Source organism: Toxotes jaculatrix, chromosome 7 (assembly GCF_017976425.1).
Source record: "Toxotes jaculatrix isolate fToxJac2 chromosome 7, fToxJac2.pri, whole genome shotgun sequence".
NCBI lineage: Eukaryota > Metazoa > Chordata > Actinopteri > Toxotidae > Toxotes > Toxotes jaculatrix.
In genome coordinates this window covers 25998801-26023163 of record NC_054400.1, presented here as the reverse complement: position 1 = coordinate 26023163, position 24363 = coordinate 25998801, and the positions used below count along the sequence as shown (strand labels likewise).

At 41.4% G+C, this 24363-nt stretch overlaps 1 protein-coding gene across 6 annotated transcripts in view; it reads left to right on the top strand.

The window, feature by feature from the left end:
* Nucleotides 1–16901: 16901 nt before the first annotated feature.
* tnc (tenascin C) overlaps nucleotides 16902–24363 on the top strand; it is a 40510-nt gene continuing 33048 nt past the window's right edge. For all 6 annotated transcript variants that reach the window (XM_041043097.1, XM_041043096.1, XM_041043095.1 and 3 more), the window contains exon 1: nucleotides 16902–17037. The gene's annotated coding sequence lies outside the window, so the exon portion shown is untranslated. The remainder of the gene's footprint in view (nucleotides 17038–24363) is intronic.

Genomic DNA, 24363 nt, shown 5'->3' with positions numbered 1-24363 from the left:
TTAATGTCTTATAGCTGATTGTTTTGGTTTTCCAGCCCACAGCTCTCTCTTTTTCTCATTTTCAGCCACAGCAGGTACCTTTTTTCTTGTTTAGGAATAAACCTCTGATGAATCCACTGTGCACTACTCACACTACCAAATGGCAAATGGACAAAGTAGCAAAACTATCCCAAAAAACCCCAACAGGATCAGTCATTCAGTGCATGAATACATTCAGTTAGCGAAGCCTTGTAGCAACTGTCAACTTCTGGCATCAAAGGAGGAAGTCGGGTGATGTTATTATGGAGGAGTGGTTTCCAGACCATTCTCAAACTTAGTTGCTTCCCCTGTAATTGTTAATAATTGATTTTAAAAAGATTTTGGGAGGGGGGCAGGAACTTTTTTTTTTGGCTTCTGAAAGGGGGCATGCCAGAAAATAAAATGAGTCCCAATCTTAGACAGTGTCTGCACTGTTCATTTCCCATCTCCTAATATATATAATATATTCTGTGATTGTAACCATATAGTTATGATTATGACCATGATCACAGCTGTATGCAGATTTTTAGAAAAAAAAAAGGATTTTCCTGATCTATATATGTGTATTTCAGGACGTTTAGAGGGCAAAGACAGGGTAAAAATAGCTTTAAAATTCACGTAGAAATGTGTCTCTTTGATTGACATCAGCTCTCTCACCTCTCTCTCCTCTCCTCTCCTCTCCTCCCACCTCTCTTCCACCCTGGTCTCCTCCAGTGTTGCTCTGCTTGTGTAAACCCTGTAGAGTCTTTTTCCTTTGTGTCTCCTGTGCTCTTTCTCTCAGCGTCTTTTCTGTGTCTCTCTACTTTCCATAACCCTCTCATCTCCTCTTGTCTCTCTGTCTTCAACGTCACATTCTTTCTGTTCATTTCTCCCTCTGTATTCACTGCTTGTCTGGTTCTCGGTGACTCCTCACTTGTCTCTCCTGCCAAAGTGTATTAAATCTAATTTTGTACAATTATATAGACCTTCCTTATTTCATCTTTGTGTTTGAGTTTGCATAATTTTGGATTTGAATTATAGAAATCTGTCTCAAACAGTACATTAACATGTGTTTTATACCTCAATACATTTATACAACAATACACAACTATTACCAACCGTGACTAACTCATTACCAAAGAACATGTATCTCTCTGGTAGTCAGGCCTCCATTGTTTGAATGTGATCAGGTCAGGATTTCTTAGTGTTGCACAGCACAGGGTCATAATGCTGATCTTATACTGGGCACAGTGGACTCTACCTGCTCTTCCTCTCTCATCTCCATCACCCTCTCACAACCTCTGTTTATAAGCAAGCAGTGAAGATAACAAACTGAACTGAAAGAAAAGCATTTCAACTTTTGTTGAAAGGAACACGTTGGTTGTTGATCGGCTGCTGTGAAGATTGAAACTGTGACTGTTCAGCTGCACAGTTGTGTCTGCAGCCAGTCTGTTGTTATATGTCACCATATTTGCATGGAAATTACTTTAACTTGACACTGTGCCATGAAACAAATGCCAGTGGGCTGAGATAACACAGCACACTGCACTGTTTCAACAGCAGTTTCTCTAATCTCTCACAAACAAGCACTGCAGTAGCATCTTGAGCCAGAGCAGAATAAAGATGACCCCGTCAGTACCAATATCATAAGGGGCTGAATAGGTAGACTGAGAGAGTGCCGGTGCTGTCTTGGACAGCTGAGCAAGACGTTGAGTTTCTGCCAGGTGTAGCAGTCAATTGACCTCCACATCTGGTACAGCTGCTGAGAAATTAACCAAAGGCTGGCATAGGCTTGAAATTCCAAAGCTCAAAGCTGGCGAACAAACCTGAGCCTAACTGTCTGTGGTGTAGGACGAGGGGCATGTCCACTGGCAGTTAAGCAGGTGGCTAGCTGTCTGACTGACAGGCTGGAGGCTAGGTGACTTGGGCTAAAGAAGAACGTCCAACTGTAAGGTAGCCAGTGACTCCAGTAAGCCTGTCTCTTCATTAAGAAAAATTTTGCACCCAAGTAAATGGCAAGCTGAGCTTGTCTGCTGGGTCCATGGTGGCCAGAGTGTACACACAGGCTGGTGCATTGAACTTACTTAGAAAATAAATGATGAAGACCAGGCTTACAGGCAGACAGACAGAGAGACAGGCAGGCAGGCAGGCAGGCAAGTACAGGTAGCAGGCACAGGAACGAAGAGTCCACATCATGAACAGCACAGAGGGAAACACACTGAGACAGACATGAGCAAACGTTCTGGCAACTGACAGGGGAAAAAGGGCTGCTATAAATACACGGGAGAAAATGTGCAATTCCACCAATACCCTTTCTGATCCGATACCAACTGAGGCCCAGGCTGATATTGCTAATACCAATACAATACCACTATTTTATGTTCAGAAGAGGGAAATGAAAAGTAAGCTATACTCATTTTAAATTATAGCTACATAATGACAAGAAGGCATCAGACTACTCTCTCCAAATGAGACTATGTCAGTGGACATCATTACTGCTCACATTTAGTAATGTAAGGTTTGCTGCCTGGAGAGTAAATCATTTAAAATGGGTACGTAAGTGTCATTAAAACATACTGATTACTGGCAATAAAACAGCCTTTTCAGCTGCTTTTGAGATGATCCCAGGGACACAAATCTCACCCCAAGCTGAACTCAGAAGTTGCAGCCCTGATCTTTATATAGCTATTTATTGTAGCATTTATTTATTTCATTCCTTATGTCATAAGCATATTTATGTATTTACAATTTTTTGAAGAATTCAGGGAACTCTTATTGTTTGACCGTCACACACACACTCTCTCTCTCTCTCTCTCTGAACCTGGATAATGCTGCCAAAGGGCTCAGTGAGTGAAGACTGTCTCATCCTATCAGCACCTTTCTCTTCTTCTTCAGACCTCTGCTGATCAACCTCATCGTATCCTGCGTTGTGATTGAAAATCTGATGCTTAACAATTTTTGCTGTAGTTTAAAGTATAACTATGACAGGCAGAAGGAGAAGTAGTTCCCATCAACAGGGTATTATTTAGACCAGATCCTAATAGTTACCTTTCTACTGTGTCCCTGTTGATAAAAATAAATAAGTAATAACACATTTACCCAGGTTATTGAGTTTCTGTCCATCAATCGAGGCCATCAACTGTGTAGTTGTTATTAATTACAATTTTGACCAAATTAGCACACACAACACACAACCACAAGAACACTAAGGATACAATATACAGTGATTTACAAAAACAAATTTTGATGTTTCTTCCACTTCAAAGTCATATTTTAACTTGAAATGTAAGCATCTTTTTCTGAACAAAGATGGCAGAATATGCAATCTGGAGGCTCACGAGTGGCTAATTACCACCTTTCATAAGGCACCACTCTGGCCTTTTTCCTGAGGAGCACAATGACGACACATAGAATAGCATCCTAATGGCTCATCCTTGAAGCTGACTGAGAAAATAGAATGGATGTGGAGAGCGGAGCAGTACTCGCACCTCTTCACAGCTGCTTAATGTGATTTGTCCAAAGCTGCCTCTTAGGGCCACACTCTCCACTCCGTCCAATGGACCTTCTGCTCTGTGCTGACCTGCCTGCCCTCACCTCTCACCTCTATCCATCACAGCTGCTGCAGTGTTATGATGGACGGGTGTTTGCTCCAGAAGTAAAGGTTCCCTTCTCTGGCAGGTTATTTATTCGAGACAGATAGTGGCAAGTAACACAGCACTTTGAAATCCTATAAAGTGTGCCTCGTGCTGGTTTTTTCACTGCTTGACAAAAGCAAAGAGAGAAAAGATGGGTAAAGGATGGTTATGTAAAGGTAAGAAAAGACAAAAAAGATGGGAGAAAGAAGAGAAAGAGTAGCAAATGAAAAGAAAAGTCTTCCTCATACTGTGTCTGCCTCCAGCTCTACTGCTGGGTAATATAAACAGTGGAGATAAGCTATAAAAGTTAACATCCCCATGCCTCAGTTTCCATTAGAAACACCTCTTTCATTGTATTTCTAAGAGAATGAGCCTCATTAAAATTCATTGCACCACTGTTTCTCTCACAGAGCTTAGATAGATTTGCAAAACATGCCATTTTTTTAATGCCCTTACCACTAGAGCAAATGAAGATATTGTGGAAAGCTGTGGCATTGTGACATGACAGAAACAAAAACCACATTTCATTCACATTCAGGGACCACCAACAGCCTATCAGAGCCCTGTCCCGAGGTGGGCATCAATCATGGGAGCCCAGGCTGTGCTTGCCTTATGTGCGAGCTCCTTTAAAGCAAAAGAAAAGGCTTTGACAAGGGCCCATTATTCACCAGCTCATCTCCTGTCGCTTTACACATCACCTGTCAGCTCGTCGGCCGGCCTCGTACCCAGAGGTTGTCATTGGTCATCAGTCACATCACCAGCATCACATCATTACAGCCAGCCCTAGACTGTGTTTTCATCTATTTAACAATGTGCTATTAGGACAATAAAAGACTGTTAATTAACACCAGAGACAACAGTGGATTATACAGGTTTAACAAACAACCGTTAATAAACATTTAGCATCTGAGATCTGATTTTTCTTCATGTCTAAAACAATTGTAATGTCCCTGTGATTAACCCGTCCATTCTTCCATTAAACCTCCTCACTAACACCATGGCTACACAAAGTGTAGCATGAGCAGTGTTATGAGAGCAGCAGTACATCAGTGTTTTGTCCGTGTCTACAAGCACAGAAAGCAGTGTAGGTCACCTGTGTTTTGGCAGTGCTCAGAACTCAACACACCACTGCTGCTTTTACGCACATAAAATATGTAAAACTATGTTTCACGTTTATACAAGTATAGAGCAAGTGAAACACGAGCTGGGTTGGGAGCCTGGAAAAAGCTATAAAGCAGAACTTGAGTTAAGATTTTATTTTCTGTGAGAAAGTTGTTATGAGCATTTTCAGGTGAGGACCGTCTCAACACTTAATTCTACTTGTACACTCAAAAAAATATAGAATTGGCTGAATTCAATTTAATCATGCCATACACATTTACATCCACTTAAATTTGGTAAAACTGGTTGTGTTATTTGGACAAGAAAAATATTTATGGAAGGAACTTGATGTTAATATTTAAATGCCAGATTTGGCTTTTGTTAAATTAAACTGTTTTCCTTTAGTTAGACCACTTAAAATAATTTTAAACTTAGGTTTACAAAGTGTCACAAACATACAGTGCAATTACACAATAGAATAGTTTCAATACAATCAAGAAACAAAGATAGAAAGACAATGAAAATAGAAGACAATTAAAAAAACAAAAAGGACGACCCTAATTAAAAGCTGTTTTTTAGTTTTAAAAGAGGACACTGAGGTAGCCTGTCTGATTCCTCAAGGACAGTCGTTCCACAGTTGAGGTGCCCCTACAGTAAGTTCACTGCTACCCTCTGTCTCGATCTTTGCCTTGGGGACTGAGAGCAACAGCTGGTCTGCAGACCTAAGAGTATGAGCAGGGGCATAAGGGGTGAGAGGGTCGATAATGTAAGGTGGGGCACGGACTACTCCATGATTTAAAAACAAGCAATAACATTTTAAAGTCAATTCTGAACACCACAGGTAACCAGTGCAATGAGGCGAGAATAGGGATGTACTCATATTTTTTAGTTCTTGTAAGAACCCTAACAGCGGTGTTTTGTACAAGGTGGAGGGGGTTGATGATATATGAGGCAGTGTAGCAAGTAATGAGTTATAGTACTCTAGAGGACTAAACATAAAAACATGAATGTTTGTGTGTGACTGAATGAATCCCTGTGTGCTTTGGGTCCAAACACCTTCACTTTAGTTTTGTCATTGTTCAGCTTAAAGATGTTATTGGCCATCCAGGGCCTAATGTCTGTAAGACAGGCTGTGAGAGAGGTAACTGAGGTGAGGTCTGATGCATTTATGTATAAGTAGATTTGTATATCGTCTGCATAAAAATATACTAACTTGACCCAGTGGTAGCATGTAGATAGAGCACAGTGAAGGGCCAAGAATAGACCCCTGAGGAACCCCTGTAATGACGTCTACTTCCATAGAGGTTATGACATTTAGTTTTTGTTTTAGAAAGGTGATGAGTCAAGGATATGATCATAATGGAGGATACAGTCTTGTGCTGCAGTGGAATGATGTTATATTGAGAGGCAGTAATACTCTGTTAACCCTCCATAGCAAAACTGGTAGAACAAAATAATGTCTAAACATAAACTCAACGACTGTAAGCCTCTTAAAAGGTTCCAATGTGGCAGCTCCACTCACTTGAACACCTTAGTGAAAACATTCAAGAGGTGCTAAGTGTGTGTGAATGCTCCAGCAGCAAAATGTCCATTGTGAAAACACTGTATGTATGTTACTGAGTTAAAAGTGTGACTCCTCCATACACACAAATGTGTTAGATGGGTTTTGGAATCATAAGTCAAAATTTAAATAAGTATGTGCTGCAAGCAATACTTCCTCACTGAGGCACTGTGAAATGTAGTGGATGCAGTATCATAATGTGGATACACTTTTCATTCACTAGGGACTTGTTGCCTTAAGTAGTGAAGAATGGAGAATCTTAAGGAAGCCACAGCAAGAGCACCTTAGTCTTTCAGCAGGAAAGTAAATCTGAAACCAAACAAATAATCATGTACTTTCTTAACTGGTCTGTATATTCCTTCATGAGTTTCTTCATGAGTTTCCGAGTGCATGGTCATCTCATATGGATGGTGTCATTCTGAGGAACAGATTCTGAGGATAAAAAAGACAGCAATTGTTGTTAACAAACTTTAAGACAAAACTGCATGTACACCAACTTGCCATTGGTGTGGTATGGTTTGGCAGGCAACACAGTAACACTGGCGAAGGGTCAGGATTACATTCTGTCCTTACCAAAACCCTCCATTTCTAAGCATTAGCTAGAGACATTCACTTGTGTTACACATCGTTGGTGCTTTAGGGGAGCAGAAGACACCGAGGCAAGGCACTTAAGAGCGAGCATAAATGTCACATCCTTTTCCAAGAAAATTTGTCCTGAGCTCTTTAGATAGAAATTGTCTCTTATAGGTAACAAAGAAAGTCAGGGAAGGTCTCACTTTTTATGTTATGCTACAATCTGTTCACACATCGACAGTAACACATGTAAATTGCTTCACATTCTTACATATAGTAGCTTTCAATCCCAGGTTAGTTTTTATTTCTGCTCCTGTCGTGACACAGTCCCAATGACACGCAGAACAGAGAGGAAAAGCTGCATGCACCATGAACATCAAAACCATATTCTCCTAACCGCTAATCTCACTCACTGGTCCAATAAGTACCAATAAAATACTCTAGATCCTTGCAAATTTAGATATGAAAAAAAGTAAAAAGCTTTTTGCATATCATACAAAGTAAAGTTCTTCTCTTTTCTTCTTGCTCTACTACAAACAGCCAATATTCTGCTTATTAAAGCTGTGGTCTCTCTGTGTTGCTGTCTGCAGGATTAGTGACACAGAAGAAGAGGTTATAAGCAAGCAGCAGACAAGGAAAACCACAAGGGAGTTGGGGGGAATGACAAGGGGACAGTGAGGAGTGTGTGTGTATGAGTGCAGAGTAGGGATATGCAATACAAGGTGGGTGGAAGGGTGGAATTCAAATGGCATTTGTGATAAGGTGACATTTAGAGAAATCTCAGCTCCATCTCCTTTGAATGGAAAGGTTTTATCTTGATCCCTGAAAAAAAGGTCTGGCTGTTGCTCACAAGTCGTAGCAAGGGAATATACCACAGTATGGAGCATTTATAGTAAGCCTGTGAAAGAAGCTATGAATAAGCACAGATTGCGATACGTTTAGGTCGTAACGGAGGATAAACGACCTAAGTTCCATCTAAATCTCACAACTTTTTTAGTTGATAAAACTATGTAACGCAAACTCTTAGCAACCATAATCACATCACAATCACAGTATCGAGGTGGGGATACTGCTAAATAAGATTAAAGTGATTAAAGTGTAAAAAAGTCAAAAATAAGTTCTGATTTTGTCGTGGTGATCACCAGCCAGTGGTCATAGTTCACCCTCCCTTTTTTTAGGACTACAGCACTGATGAGAGCTAACAGTTGCCATGGAGAAACATGCAATCAGCTGGTGTTTCTCTCCGTTTCCCCACCCATGCTGTCCCCTCACTCCCTTCCTCCGCCCGGAGACAGTGCGGGCCCTGTTGTTGTCAGATAGTGATGGAGCATGTGTAGTGTGGGAAGGAGGATCTCAGCTGTTCATCCTGGAGAACTCATCTCCCCTCCCGTTCCGGTCCTAGGTGAGCTTCAATACTTCCCCAGACCTCCCTTTCCTTTTGGCTGCCATTACCCAAACTAAGCTCATTTGTCCCCCCCAAGAGAACCATGATCTCCCTTTTGTTCGGGCCCCAACCTCCCATTCATGTCCCCCAGGAGAGTAGACAAAAGAGGAAGAGACACAAGCCTGAACCCTTTGCCCAGACAGACTGTGTAAAGCGACCATAAAGAGATGCTGGGCTTGAATGGAGCTGCGCTGTGACGGGGAGCCCTTTAGCTTCAACTACACAGCCTCTGTCTCTGAGGGCGTCCTCAATTATTGTGTGTATCTTTACGTTTCTTCAACTTAAAGCAGAAACTACGGTGGCTCTGAAAGCTCAATTCACTGCAACTAAAGAAAATACACATGCAAATAGAACACAAACAATACAACCAAATACAGAAAATGCACAACTGAATTGAATTACACAATTTAATAAAAAGAAAACATCATCATCTTCCTGGTGATATCAGTACTTGAACAGATTTTTCTGACTATCAAACCCCAACATGAAAAGACACTTAGTGTTATCACAATTTGACCATTTGGTCCAATGACATTTGCAAAGTCCTTATGGCACCTGTGTCTGAGGAGCCATAAGGAAGTCAGGCGACTCCTGCAGTGTCTCGACCAGCTTGGCTGATGAAGGGCTCTTGTGCACATATTCTACAGGCCCAAAAATACTGAAGCATGTGGAAACATGGCTTCAGAATGGAGAGTGCACAAAGTGAGCAAGTTTCATAGAAATTAATAGAGTGCCGTCATTGAACGCAGCATCCAGTTCTCCTTAATACATCCATGGTGAGGAAACCTGGAGAGGCTTTTTTGCTATATATGTTCAGAGAGCACCTTTCATTGGAATGAATGGGCTGCCATCTTTGAAAGTGGTATGTAGTTCATCTTAATACATCCATGCCGAACACACATGCATGTCAGTTGTTGCAACCGTTAAAGGCTGGAGTTAATTAATGACTTAGTGTTTTACAGGCTGTGTAAGCTATACTGTATACTGTACACATATTTATCAGACATCAGGTGTACAGCAATATGTGAAATAAAATAGTCAACGTCAGCACATTTCTGTATTTGCTTGTGTTTGCAGCATATTTCTTTAAGGTGCTGTTTTAAAATGTTTTAAAATGAATGTGTTGTATTTTTCCCACATTCTGCACTGTCAAATTGAACGGAAGCCGTTTTTCTCCTCCTGCATGTGTTTTCTTAAGATGCTGTGCTTTAAGCTCTCAGGTTCACCCCAGAAAAGAGCAATGAGAGTGCCAGCTCTGTGTTAGTATGCCGAGGAAGCAAGATACAGGAATTTAAATTATTTTCTGCAATGGTGCAACTTGCTCCTGTTAGTAAAATATCATCTCTGGATCCTTGTTGTCAGGTTGAATCCTGCAGCTTATGCTTTTCTGTCATGGTTTGTGGCACAAATCACATCATATTTAAACCATAAGCTATATTACTGTAGGCTTTATAGGCTTGTAGGAATACTCTGAATTTCCCGACATGTTAATCTACAAAGCAATAAAGTCTGACATATACAGTAGCTGTTTATCTGTCTCCACCTGTTTGATGTTGAGCTTGGGTTCAGCTCGGAGGCAACGGGTGGGATCTGCCATACCGTCCTATAGGGGCTCCTTTGCATGGCTCAAAATAGAAGAGATAAGGACCGAGTGTCAGCATACATCCATGCTGCATAGTATTACAAAAAACCTGGTGTGAGCTGATATGTGTTCCACGCAGAAATGAGGCGTGCAGAATTGTAGGCTGAAAACAAGAGATTTTAAAATGAGATAGCCATTATCTCCTAAAGATGATGCCTGCTCATACAAAAAGATGTTGGCATCAAAGTAAACACCAATAGCAACAAATAAACACATGAATAACATCCTGGTGTAGGCTTTTCATGATACACAGTGCCCTATTTCATATCAACGTAATATGAGAGGAAGCTTGCCAATTTGCAGTGTATGTAATGAATTCCCAGTGAAGTCAGGCATAACAAGTGGCTGAATGTCTGCCCACAGGAAATTACAAACTCATGAGTGAAATAATAAGATGTTTCAAAAACTGGTGAAGTGAATTCTCCTTCCACATCAGCAATGGCTCATCATCATCATCATCACCATCATCGTCACTTAAGAATTTCATAATCATACAGCTAGCTGGTTCCATTGGTGGATTCCTGCTTGTGCTCAAGTCTCACAAATTTACAAAGTCTTTCCCGACTAATTACCAGTTGGAGATGGAGGTTTTTCCCTGATGACAGTTTCTGCAGTGAATGTGACATGAATTGAATATGACACGCAAAGAAAACATGTAGTTTTCTGGCAACCAGTTGTATGATTTGTGGACATTTCCATCTTCTCAGTTAAATCCAAGTTAAATTTGATACCAAGATGTTTACATGCGTAGCACCAAGGGCATCATTTCTGCTGCGGAAGGGGGATTTTGGAAGTCCTACATCTGTCTCTCTCTCTGTTTTACAGTTTTAGTTTGATTTATTCACTAAAATATCTCTAAACTGTGTCGTCCTAATGTCCAACTGCCAAAATCTGGATGGAGAAGCTCTGAAGTGATCAAAATGCTCATATCAGTCACCATCAGTTAGTGTTGCGTGCGGACAGAATTTAAGCTTTACAAGCAGTAGTGACAGATTTATGGCCTTTTTTTTTTTGGCCCAGATGTTGCGTCTCAGGCAGTGTACAAGTTCATCCTCTCTGTAGCACAGGTTGTGTTGCTGAATGCAGCTTGTGAGGAAGACTGCAGGGACTACTGAGTCTGACTGACCCTGATACTGCAGACAGTTGTATTAAATTTGAATGTTAGTTCATTTAGATTGTAGTATCATGCTGCTTTGTCTCAGATAATGCTTGGATTGGCTTGTTGCATCACTGCAGCACAACACATAGTGCAACTCAAGTGCAAGTAGAAAAGATTCGTGTGTAGAGAAAATATATTTGTGAAATAAAAAAAAAACATTGGCACCTGCTCCTCTGTGACCCCGGTGGGATTCATTATATTTGATGACGCTGTAGAAAATAATGGTTAACATTTAATGTGCTGCGTGTGTGTTTGCAAACCCACCTGGGTCGCAGAGGAGTTCGCACTGTGGTTCATCTTGAAAATCTGCGACAGTACACCTCTCAGGACGTGCAGCAGAGATGAAGGTAACAGAACCATCTGCCCTCTGACTGGATTCTGCCTTGTGATTGGAATGTTATTGTCCAATCAGACTCAGGTGTAAAGACAGGATCAGAATTCATACTTGTACTTCAGCTTCACACATGGTGTGAGTTTTACACAGTTTTCCGCTTTGTATTTGTACACAGATGTTCACCAAAGCTCGTCTTTTTTCACGGTGTCTTTGTGTAACCTCACCACTGATCATTTGTTCACACTTTGTTCACAGTCTTTTTTTTTTTAAAATAAATACAAATCTTTTCCACACATGTAAAACTTGAATTTCTCATACAGATTTATTTTGGAGGTTTACAAATGTTGATTTACAATGAAAACCATTGGGATTATTTATGAATATATAATACACACTTTACGGGCTCAGAATCCCGTCATCCTATTTTGAGGCCATAAACCCCCACTGACGTTTTAGTTTTTATTAAATGGCAATTATTTTTTACAGCTAGTGTCTTATTGCTCTCTTAAATTATGTTATAAATTATGTATTTATTGTTAAAACTCTTAACACAACAATGACATACAAAAGATCTTTAAGACATCTAATTTTAATTTTAAAAATATATTAGAGTGACATTGTATGGTGCAGTGGAGTGCAGTGCGCTTCCTTTTCCACTCTGTCTGTTTGGCCTCGTGTTACCCTGCAGGAGGACAGAGGAGCTGAAAGTCTTGTAACCTGGGCTCACTTGGGTGTCCCAGTGGGTTTGTGTGGCATTGCTTTCTCCTCGTCACTCCTCCTTGAGGTCAGATCTCAAGGGGTCATTTCACCCAGGAGGTCCCCCAGTTCTTACCAGACACATTCCACCATGTGTTTTTGGAATGCAAGCAATGGACAGGACAGCTATTTTCACTTGGTTTTGTTTGCTGTCAAATCCCCAGTTTGTCCAAACCCCAGTTTTTTTTTTTCCTAACTGGTGAATTTTAGTAAAATATTTGAAGCTTTTATTTTATTTAAAGTCTTCCTCACTACAAAGCTTAGTTGGGTTTCTGGTAATACTTCTCCATTCAGCCTAAAACACTGAGTCTTTTGTGGACAGACAGTCAGGACAAAATGGCTTACTTGTTTGACATGTTCTGTTCAACCTCTGTTTATTTATAGAAGGATGGAGGTATTCAGTGGTTAAAACGGGCCATTTATTATAAAAAGACAAACATACCAGATGAGGGTTTGATGTTTATTGCTTAACGTGCGGCCTGTAAATCAGCCTTCATTCTGAGAAGCTTGCTTATATTCTGTGTCGTCTTGCATTATGATACTCTTACTCTGGGAGCAGGAGTATCGGATGTGCACTGTCAGCTTGGATGACTGAAGCAGTTGTCAAATGTAGGTGGCAGTCAGAGGGAACAGGGTGCCAACTGTAGCAACACAAAAGACAGGTGGAGAATGGTTATGGGGTCAGAGGTCAGGAACCACAGCACAGATACAATGTCCTGACACTGTGCTGAGGACATTTACTGGCCATTTATACAGATGGGTGCAGTAGTTGTGGCTGTGTGTGGTCTGTAATAGCAGCGAAGCTAACAGTGTCATAAAGACTGGACCCAGGGAGAAACAACTGGTGTGGCTCTGTCCAAAGTGAAAAAAGAAGTTGATGCAATTATTTATGTTCTAGCAACAAGTTGTTACCACATAAATGACTGATTATCACCTTATGATGTTGTTGGTGAACGTGTTGGCAAACTGTTGCCTAGTGACACAGCCAGCAGACACAGAAGAGCATCATTAGCACTCATTTTGAGTCAGGGCTCTGGCCATGTGATTAAAAAAGTCTATTACTTACTCTTCTTTTAGCTCCTTTTAGGTCTCCACCAACTTTTGAAGGAAATATCTTTAGCTGCTAAATGCTCCACTATGTTCAGCAGTTAGCAAAGTTGCTGACTTTGTCTGCTGTTTGGTGCTGGGCAGGCTGTTTCATCTCACTCCGTTTTTTCCCCCTCTCACCCTCAGAAGGAAAGCAAATATATTTATTTCACAAAATATTGAACTACTCCTTTAATTCTACGGCATTTGCCTCCTTTCTGATCCTTATCAAGTATCTATAGGGAGAAATTCTACCAGGCAATGTTCAGATCTCAGGCCTGATTCTCTGACCTATAGATCCTTCATGTTTTGGATACATTTTTTATAGATATGATGCAAATAACTGCATAAACAGCTGCAGAAAAGCAAAACAGAAACACTTGGTTTCTCTGTGTCTCCACGTTTCATGAAAGCTATCTTGGGGCCATCTACTCCCTGCATTATGAATTATGGATCACTGCTAATAGGCTGTTTCTCCCTTGTTTAACTTATTGTGGCCACAGGCTTATCGCTGATGGCTGCTTCTACTTGAACTCCCTACCTCAGTACTCATCACCAGTATTATTCTTCCCATCACTGTTATTGTCTCATTATTGCATTACTGAGGCATGGGCTTCAATAGCTTGGGGAAAAGGAGGTAGACTGGGTCTCTGTCCAAGTGACCCTCCCTGAGGATTTAACCCACACCGTCCCACCTTGCTGCTGCATAATGGATGAAGGACAGACATTGGGAGGGAGGGGGAGGAATGGAAGTGGGGGCCCTTATTACCTTGTGATTCATTTTTAATGAGGTAAACAGGTCTTTCCAGGTCACCTGCAACCTCACACACACCCATGGCGGGTGGTGTGTCTTCCCCATCAGCTGCCTTATTGCTGCCCTCTTTGACATCCTCTATGGCTGCAGGGGCTCCATAGTATAATTAGGTCTCACTGTCATTGACAGAACGTGTCTCACTTCCCACAGAGCCCCTTCTTCTTCCTTCAAGTTAGATGCCATCAATTATACAGTGGCAAGAAGACCTTACTATAAGCTCCAAGCAACCCTTCCTTCACTTTTCCTCTTGCTGCCTCTAGATTAAGTTTTCCAGCAGTGGCTTACACACTGTGAATATCACTTACGCAATTAAGTTAGTGTAGTGTTTCATAATTGATTCCATCGCAAGTTACGGCTCATAAATTTAATTTTAAATGAGTTGTGTAGTGGGAACCTGTTTTTGAAAATAGTCTGTCCTTTTTTGCAGTCCCTTATTTTTCCAGCCTTATACAACATCATAGCTGTAAAAGCCAAAGCAGGTAGTTGTTCTCTCTGGTATGTTATTGCGGCATTTTTCCATCTCCGTGTATGTTAAATGACAGCCAATAAAACTGAACATTGTTGCGCTCTAATGGAAATAAAAAAGGCTCCTTCAAGCAGATGTCTGGTTCCGCAGCGGCAGAAATTGGATGACAGGCGAGGATGCACATACGGGGTGTCATCTGGGAAATCAAACCAGCTCAGTTCACTTGCTCTGAAAGTCGGTGAACAGGTATGCCTTCGCATACAAGAAGGTGGAGAACTCCCACAGCAATTCCCTGCGAAGCCTAGCGAGGCTGTGAAGGAAGGAGAGAGAAAGAGAGAGAGAGAGAGAGAGAGAGAGAGAGAGAGAGAGAGAGAGTGCGACAGGAAGGTGAGAAAAGGAACAGATGGAGAGATGCAGGGAATCTACATTTACAGTCATTTAAAACAGGTGCTATACATAGCCAAGCTTTCAACCCATCATCTCATCTAAATGATATCATTACAGCCAGAAGTCATTAAAAAAAGATCTTTTCCCCTGGACTGTATAGATTTCCTCCCTCTCCCCAGGGAGTGGGGATGAAAATGAATTTAGGTCCCCTCAAGTCATTGAATTTGCTTTTTATCACCCGATAGCCGTGCTACATACGTGCCATTGTGCTGTATATAGGATTAGAGAGGATCTTTTCTGCCTGACTGGCTACTGGCTCTCAGCAACAAGATGAGGATCATTTCCCCTGCTGAGAAAAGCTGCACTCAGCCTAGACGAAACACTCAGCACACATCCCACTGGTGTTCAGAATGGATCTTCATTCACATACCAACAATCTTTATCAACATGTTATCATCATCTGAGATTGGAAAAACATATGTCCCCAAAGGCTGTTTAAAAATATATATTTATCTAGTTTCAAAATGACTTGTTTGCATCGTTATCACCTTTCAAAGTTTGCTCAACAAATTCCAGTTTTACTGCGAAGCTCTTTTATGATACATCAAGCAACAACAACAAAAAGAATGTACACATATGAGAAGGTCTTTATTGTTTCCCACCGTCATCACCACCAGCGAAGCCCTGTATGATCAGTCTGAGGGGTCATATTCTGAATTAATGAGTGAATCACACCATCCTCCACACTGGCTCTCATGGTCGATCGTTTGATGCGCATTTCTCTGTCCTTTGAAGCCTACGTTTTTTCCTCAGAATGAGGGCTGGATAGGGGCTGTGTGGTGCAGGCTCCTTCTGAGCTCTTTGTTCTTGTGTTTGTTTCAGGAGGTTCTGCCTGTTTACATCAAATTCTTGACCGCATAACGGCTGGTAATTGCAACCAGTGTACATTTGGTACCCCAAGCTAACTCTAATCAAGAGATGTTACTGACACAACTGTTTGATCCAGTGTGTCAGGTTTCCACTTGGCGGTCGCCGCCTGAGCAGTTGAATAGATGAATCAGTGGCAAAGAAACCATCATTCAGCTTTTCCATCAACATAATCGTCATCTCAATCACATCTGAATTTGTTGGACTTCTGATACTCTGATGACTAGAATCAGTGACAACAAGACCTCCTGGAATATAACTCAAACTCAAAGATTTTAACAATGAGTGATGAGTGCCTGAAACAGTGATCAGTAAAAAATATTAAAAGAAAAGAAAAGAAAGAAAAAGTGACATGACAAATTCTCCCAGCCCCTTCTACGGATCTTTGATCTTGGGTCTAATACTCAATAGGCCTAATACCGGAATAGATAGTCAAGTAAACTCAAAATCTTCTGCTGTATTACTACTTTAGTAGTTCCCGACGAGCAAGCAAGCTATCTATCTATCTATCTGTCTGTCTGTCTGTCTGTCTGTCTGTCTGTCTATCTATCTATCTATCTATCTATCTATCTGTCTGTCTATCAGTTTATCTGTCTATCTATCCATCTTTCCATTGGCTTGGCTACTGCAATTTGCAGCTAATGGTCTAACCCCAACCCCCCACCCCATGTCTTTCTCTCAGTCACTCTCTCTCTCTCATTTCAGCCTTGAGGCGTCCTGTTTCAGCTCCTTCGCTTTCAGTCACAATGCTGTGGAGAGGGTGAATGGGTGGGGGGCATTTAAGAGAGCAGTAGGTGGGAGTGGAGTCTGACCGCAGAGGGTCTACTGTTTAAGAGAAAGGGAATTCTCTCTTTCACACACTCTCCCTCTCCCTCTCTCCCTCTCTCTCTGCCGCTCTCCGTCTCTCTATCTTTCTCTCTCACCCTCACCCTCTTTCTCTCTCCTCACTGGCTGCACATCAGCCGGCTCTCTAGGTAGACTCGAGTAAACACTCTAAGAGAACAGAGAGAAGAGGGAAGATGACAGAGCTGTCAGCATTCTGAGAGATACAGACTGGTGAGAACATATGCCAGCGCTGGCTGATAAGGCTCTCTTCAACACCACTTCTGCTTAGATTTTCTAATCAGTGGAGAGGCTGTGAGCGTTGTGTGTGAGGTAAGTCACCTTCTTTACCTGTATGGAAGAGATGTGTTTGACTGGGAGCACAATGAATTGGCTGATTGCTTTACCTAATTAGGATGAGTGAGAAAACTGAATTGCACAGCTTGGCAAATTTATAACTTCAACCACATCCTCTCAGCTTGTTCCCCACGTTTATATAAGTTGATGTTAAAACTTTCTGTGGGAATTATTTTCTATTTTAGTCATTTTTATGAAATGAGCTGCAGAGCTGCAACTAAGGATAGTTTTCATTTGCGGGTTTTGTGTGGATTATTATTAGTTTAGTTGACAAGATGTAAAAAAAAAAAATAAATATTGAAAAATGCCCATATCTTTCAAGTGATCTTGAAATCACTTCTTTTGTCAAATGACCCCAAAATATTCAATTTACAACAATATGAAAACAAAAATAATCAATGTGAAATTTCTGCTTGATAAATGACACATATTATTAATTGATTATTTAAATTCCTGTCAATTGATTGACTGTTTGATGGCTCATGTACTGACAGAGACCCTGCTGAATGCTATATTCTCACTCCAGCGAAGAGTATGGGTGAAGTTAGCAATAAAAGCAGCTTCTGTAATTCATCCTCATGTTTTACAAGAGAGGACTTCAGAGATTGGCTTAATTTTGCTCTTTACTGCATGCACCTGGATGCCAATTATGTTTTACTGTGAAAGTTTTCCTCTTGCCAGCTATTTTCCATTTATTAGCAGAGCAGTTAAAAAAAAGAAAAAAGAAAAAAGTAATGTCTCTAGAGATGGAAGTCTGTGATGATCTACTGAATTATTCTGCTTGCATTAGGGCTGATGCTGAGCTGTGGTCTGATGGGTTAGCAGAGGAGAGATGGCTAGGGTTAGTGTGTCTGTGTGTGTGTGTATGGATGTGTGCTTCTTGCCGGAGTCTGTCCAGCTGTACACTTTATGGTTGCCAGCAGACAGTGAGCTTGTGTAACCCAGGAGACAGACAGCTGCTCTGTATTAGATGCCGCTGGTTGGTTCCTCTCCCAGATCTTGAGCATGCACACTGCGGGCTGTGAACTGGCAGCCTCACTGACACACGTGCGCGCGCACACACACACACGCACACGCACACGCTGACTGTTCATCTCCATGTGCTTTCCAGAGTCCTATCTCCAGGTCAGCTTCATTTGTTTGTCAGTTGTGTCCCATGGGGAGATTACAGAAAGAGAAACAGACAACATGAAGGAGAAGATGCTTGATGGATAAGTAAATAAACTGCTATTCACTGATAGCGGGGTTTGACAGCTGATACATTATTTCTGAATTGCTGCCAATTACTTACAGTTTTACTGTTCATCAATTTGTTTGATTTGAGCTTGAAAATAAGTCAGCAGCTTCCCTCCTGAATGAGGGAGTGAGGCTGTAGTGTTTTCTTTGTATGGGAACAAGTGTGCTATTTCTGCTTTGAAAATGTAATTTTCTTGCTTCAAAGTTTTCAGCCTCCAATCCTATTCTTGCTGATTTAGATCGCATTTGCAATCCAAAAATCTCAGTTGAAAGCTAACAAAATTCTTTACTGTGGGTTAATGTGGGTTAGCAGCTCCTAGAGACAGGGTTAAGCAGTATTTATTGCAGGTGTCACAGATTTCCACTGCATGCCCCTGAAACTGAGGAAACTTGTATCCTCACGGTAGCTCTATGCACATCTTAGTGTGAGCATGTTAGAGGGAGGGAGAGAGGAAAATGGGTGAGTCACAGAAGAGAGAGAGAGAGAGAGAAGTGGGTGTGTATAGAGACATGAGGTGGGCCGTGAGAGAGGAGACCCACAGGATACTAGGGCAGCGTCTGCTGGATGGTATCTGTGTATGATGAGGAAACACAACGAAGTATCTTGGCTGTGCTTCAGCAGCTGTAACTTCAGATTGACTGCAGAGTCGTCAGTCCATCTGAAACATCCCTCAGAAGGATTTTGTTTAACGCCGATTTATTGTCACAACTTCAAATTTTACAGATATGAACATGTGCTTCTGTTCATATGATTACCTCTGCATAACAGGCGCGCTGTCTGATCATAGGTGGCACTGCAAGCTCGGTGCATTAACGTTTCATGATGCTTTGGCTGTGCATATGAGTAGCCACCGATAGTGACACTCGGCATAATGATGAGTGGGAAACAGGCCTTTGTTTGGACAGCTGTTAGCTCCCAACGCTGCGTGCCCTACAAAGCGCTCTGAGAGGGTAACTGTCTTTAACCCCACTTAGCTCCTCCACTGGTGATTGAAAGCAAACAATAATTGTGGGTATTCATGATGACCCACACTAGGCAAGACTCAGGGGAGATGCAGAGATGTTTTGCTTAGACTAAACGAATGTCATCTTTAATTCACGCTGATCCAGGCTCCCATTGCTGCCGCCTCTCTTGCTCTTCCTTTTGTCTCTCTCTTCTTCAACGTTGTTGCTGGGTTCTGCTGAAATCTCTTGCTGGCTGTAGATGTGGTGATGTTCATTGAAATTTAGCCAGATTAGCCTTAATGTATGGGTACATCACTGAATAATTTCACCTGGACTGTGCTGCCCAGTGGACATGACCACCTGTGGTCCAGATGGTTTTCAGTATGTGACTGGAGTAAAACCAATGACACATAGAGCACAGTGAAACTGAAGATCTATTGTTGAGAGAGGAGAGTGTAGCATTTGCAATTTTAGTCACGACAGAAATCAGTGCCTGAAGTATAGATATAAATTATTTTTGTACAGATATTCACATTTTTCAAAGGATGAGTATTTTTGTCAAGTGTCATCATCAGGTCAAATTCTAATTTTAATTTGTCGTTTGGTTTGTAACCAAATACCTGCAAAACAAATGACATTCCCATCAGCCTCAGCTGTAGGTTTGCTGCAGATTGACAAATGTCGTCACGCCAACAAGCTACACTAGAGTAAACATTATACTCACTTAATATCAGCATGTTTGCACAGCATGTCATTATGAGTACATTAGCATGCTGATGTTTGCATTAAGCCCAGAGCGCTGCAATGCTCCAGTATAATGGATGTATTAAGAAAAAGTACAGCCTCACAGAACTGCAAGATTCATCGACCATGTTTGGAATATCACTCATTTTAGAAGAGAAAATGTGACTTTTTTTTACATCATGTATACTTAGTTTGAGAACTAAGTTTGGTATGTTTTCTTTTATACACCAGTTTTGTGTTTAAATAAATGTTTCTGAGACTTTGCACCAGCGAGTGTATTTTCCCCACAAAAGTCACCACAGTTTTTTCCTGTGTCCCAGTCTGGCCCAGTCAGATTAGCCATCACCACAGAACAAAGACCCCCCTCAAAGAAATCCAGTCTTTTAAGCGTCCCAGATGGTTTTTAATGCTCCTCTGATGCTAATGTGTGATGAGAAAGGAGTGGAAGTCTTGGAGCTGTGGGATCCCGGATGCCTTTGTATTGCCCTGCCCTCCATTGGGGCAACCAATAGATGAACACATGTGGTAGATACTTCGTTTTAACACTTTACCACCACCAGTGACTTCGCACTTTGGAATGCATGAGCTACAATGTTCTTGGAACAGGATAGGGGCCCTTTTGAGAAGGGCAGACAATTTAAATTGGGAAAAATGATAATAAAACGGGGAAACCAATGAAGAGCCGACCCTGGGGACTCGGGTCATTAGGCTCATACAAGTGTCTGAATGGAAGGCACTCCCAATTTGGACACGGAACACGCTTCAGGCTTTCATCGCAGACAAGGACAAACAGATGTCTGGGTATCACAGCCAACATGCATGCTTCTATTTCTAGAGGAGAGAAAAAATCCTTTCCATCCTGTTTGAATGGAAGTAACCAATAAACCTCCAGTGTAAAGTGCTGAAATATGCAGTCTTTGAAAGGCCTTGAATCCTTTACATGTTTACTCAGCATTCTTTGGACTTTATCAAAAAAAATCTCCCTCCAATGTCTGAATTTACAGTTCTAGTCAACAACTTCAACTACAACTGAAATGCATAATCCACAAGGGGGCATTTTCTGTCCTCTAGTTTAAAAATGATCGTCTTTGGTATATAAAAAGAATCCAGACAGTTCTGTTTCACTAAGTATGTTTCTCAGTAGTATCTTTCAGTCTGTAGGTCAACCGATTCATTCTGTCTGACAAATTTCCGCACTCCTTTATGTTAAGTCTGCTGTTGGTCCCACTTAAGACAATAGACTGGTGGTGATTACATGTTCAAAAGCTCACAAGAAGTGACAATTGTGCAAAATGAGCCAGCTGAAGCTCTTTTGAGATTTCGAGGAGGCTGTGCTCTCACCTTGCAGCTCATTACCTGAGAGGGAAGGTGTTATTTACATGGTAAGTTTAGACGGGTCCCAGAAGTCGACATCAATACCTCTGTGTAGCATTACGACGCAGGCAGCGGCCAGGTACAAGTCTGATTTTTATAGTAATTGCAGTGTAGTGGAAATACAGAGGAGAGGAAGTAGGTAGAACAGAGACCTACACAATTACAAGTGTCTGGAGAAAACAGCAGGTGGATGTGCTGTAAAGGCTGCCAAGCCTCCGCACCACACAGGAGTTAGGCCAATAAACAGTAGGCCACCAGTATCCAGCATGTTAAAAAGCCCATGAACAATGACTAGCATCTAACCTCTCCATCTGGACTCAGTGAGAACAGCAGCACAAGAGGGAGGCACCGCAGGGGAAGAGCCATAAAGAATATTGATGGGTCTCATGGCGAGGCGTGAGTCAGGCCACCAAAACAAAAAAAAAAAACGAAATTAAGATTTGACTGTCTGATGAGCAACTGACCCAATGAGAACCATTGTTCGCTCAACATTTGTTTTCTCCGTATCTTAGTGTCAAAGTCGGGAATTGGTTTTGGTTGAAGAAACAGACTTTTGGTGCAGTATCAGTCAAACATGTCAGCTTTGGCTCCAAATCACTTCTGTGAGCGTGATAGGGCTCAGCCTTGGCAGAGCACTCTCTCTGAGTATCCAGATAAGTGTCTCTGCCGGTATCTCAGATCCAGCCTCCCCATCCGCCTTATCAGCCGTGAACACACTTACCCCCACCACTCCCCCGCTATCTGTGTCATCGGATCCAATGGGGTCACAGCGGAGAGCCAATGAGCATAGCTTTGGTTTGATGAAACCCCTCTTCTTTTCTGCCATCAAACAGTGTATTCCCCATTTCATTTCTGCTTACCATATGGGAGATAATGATAACAGAGAGATTTGTGGTGAAAATATTGATATGCTTTATTGATTTCACGTCACTGCCTTCAGTCAGATGTGTTTGGTGTGAGAAGGGGTAGAAACATTTTATTTTTCAGAGCAATAGAACTGAGGGCCACATTAGCCTGACTATCTTAAAGTGTCATCAGGACCTCAGCAAAAATAATCCACTAATTCCATTGCAGCATCCTCAGTAATTGCATTTAGAGTAAAATATGAAGTCATTTTCAAAATTGCCACTGGAGTCTCCATTTTTCAAGTCATTATCTTGAAATTAGTGAATGAATTATTGATTGTCAGTGTATTAAAAATGTTTAAAAATATTCCTAATCTAATATTTTCATCGGCCCGTTTTAAGAAAATGTACTTGAAAGAACCAATAATAGATTTTGGCCTCTTGGGGGCAGCAGAACAACCTGTTAACACCACATTCATATATTGCTGCCTCATAAAGTGGTTGTAGATGATGTGTTATTTTCCATTAGTGATTAATCTGGCAATTATTTGATTCTATGGTAATTATTTGATTGGTGTGTAATATAGAAAATAAGTGCAGGATGATTCGGTATTCACATTCACAAATGTTTTTGTATATAAAAGGAGATGAAAAATGAATTGCTGTGGATTTGCTTTTTATGATTGACTTATCAGTTAATCAATTAATCAATTCGGCTTAGAGCCTGATAACCAAGAGTTGCCTATTTACACATCCAACAGATAGAAAAGAGCCGCCTGCTGCTGCTGCTGGAAATGATACAAGGACAACAATGTGAGTGGACCACAAACGGAGAAGTTGTGGGACACAATTAGAGACAAGAAAAAAAAAAGATGAGATTTTCAACACTGAAGATCTGCCATCATTTTTTTTACATAAGTATATGAATCGATTAACCTATGAAGCTGTGTGCTGAGCTGCTGCTGAACCGACCTGCCTTGGAAATATACATTAGTCAAGCAAGACAGTAGCTGAAAGATTTTCCAGAGCAGCAGACTGAGAGGAGGCTTGTCTGCACAGTTAGCTGTGTTCTAATGTCATGGCCTTACCACATCACTGCCACCTGCTCATTTCCCCTTCAGTGAAATGAGCTGAAACTGATTGCTCCTCAGCCTAGTTTCCTAACATTTCATCTGCTCCGTCATTAAGCGAGCAGTTTACTTCTTTATTCTGCCATCTGGGTTTTGTGTGTAGCTCAGCGATGGCCACGTTGGTCATAAAACACAGAAAGAGAAAGACTGCGTGTGTCTTCCAGTGCATGAGGTGATAAAATTTGAAAAACCTTTTCCTGAGGAGCAGCAACAACTGTACCATCGATCACGCATCGAGCAGTCGACTCGAGCTTCGCCTCTTCCTGGAAATTCATTTCTGTGTTTGATGATTATAACTTACAGCCATAGTGCTGTGCTCAGCAACTTGCTACCTCTCTGGCTATGACCTTGGTGGTGATACAGGATCCAAATCAATATTCACCTGCTCCAGCTCAGGACATTTATGGGAGTGTTTCTTTCACCTTGCAGGCAAGTTGATTATGATAAATATGTTTATCAACAGATTTCAATTCTAGTGGATTTGTGGCTCTCTGGGGTATGAGATTGCTCTTTAAGGGGCAACTAGAAAAATATTATTATGATTCCTGACATGGAACTGAGTGTCTGTGACTGATGCCCATTTCCTGGTCATTTCCCCCCTTGTTACAGTGTGACAGTATCTCAAGGTGAAAAGAGTCCCAGACAATAACCCTTCATTCAGTCCTTGTACCAGCGACCCAGATTTGGATTCTGTACCAAAGAAGGCAAGCTGAGTTTTTGTCATGGGTGACCTACAAAACTAGGCAAGCTTGATAAATTCTTCAGAAATGAAAAGAATGCGCGTGCATCCTATCAGACCTGTTTAACATACAGTCCTGGGACTTGAGTTGTAGTTGTGGTCATTGAATATTTAAAGCTTTTACACACCAAGTGGGGCACGCTGCTTCATTATTCAGTTTGTTTGTTGTCGAGTTTTCAGATGGATGCTGCCGTGTCTGTTCACACTGCCGCTATTATCCACTGACTGTTTGCAAATCTGTCTTTTCATTTCATAAAAAGCCCCGACTACATTTCCACGTTGGTCTACT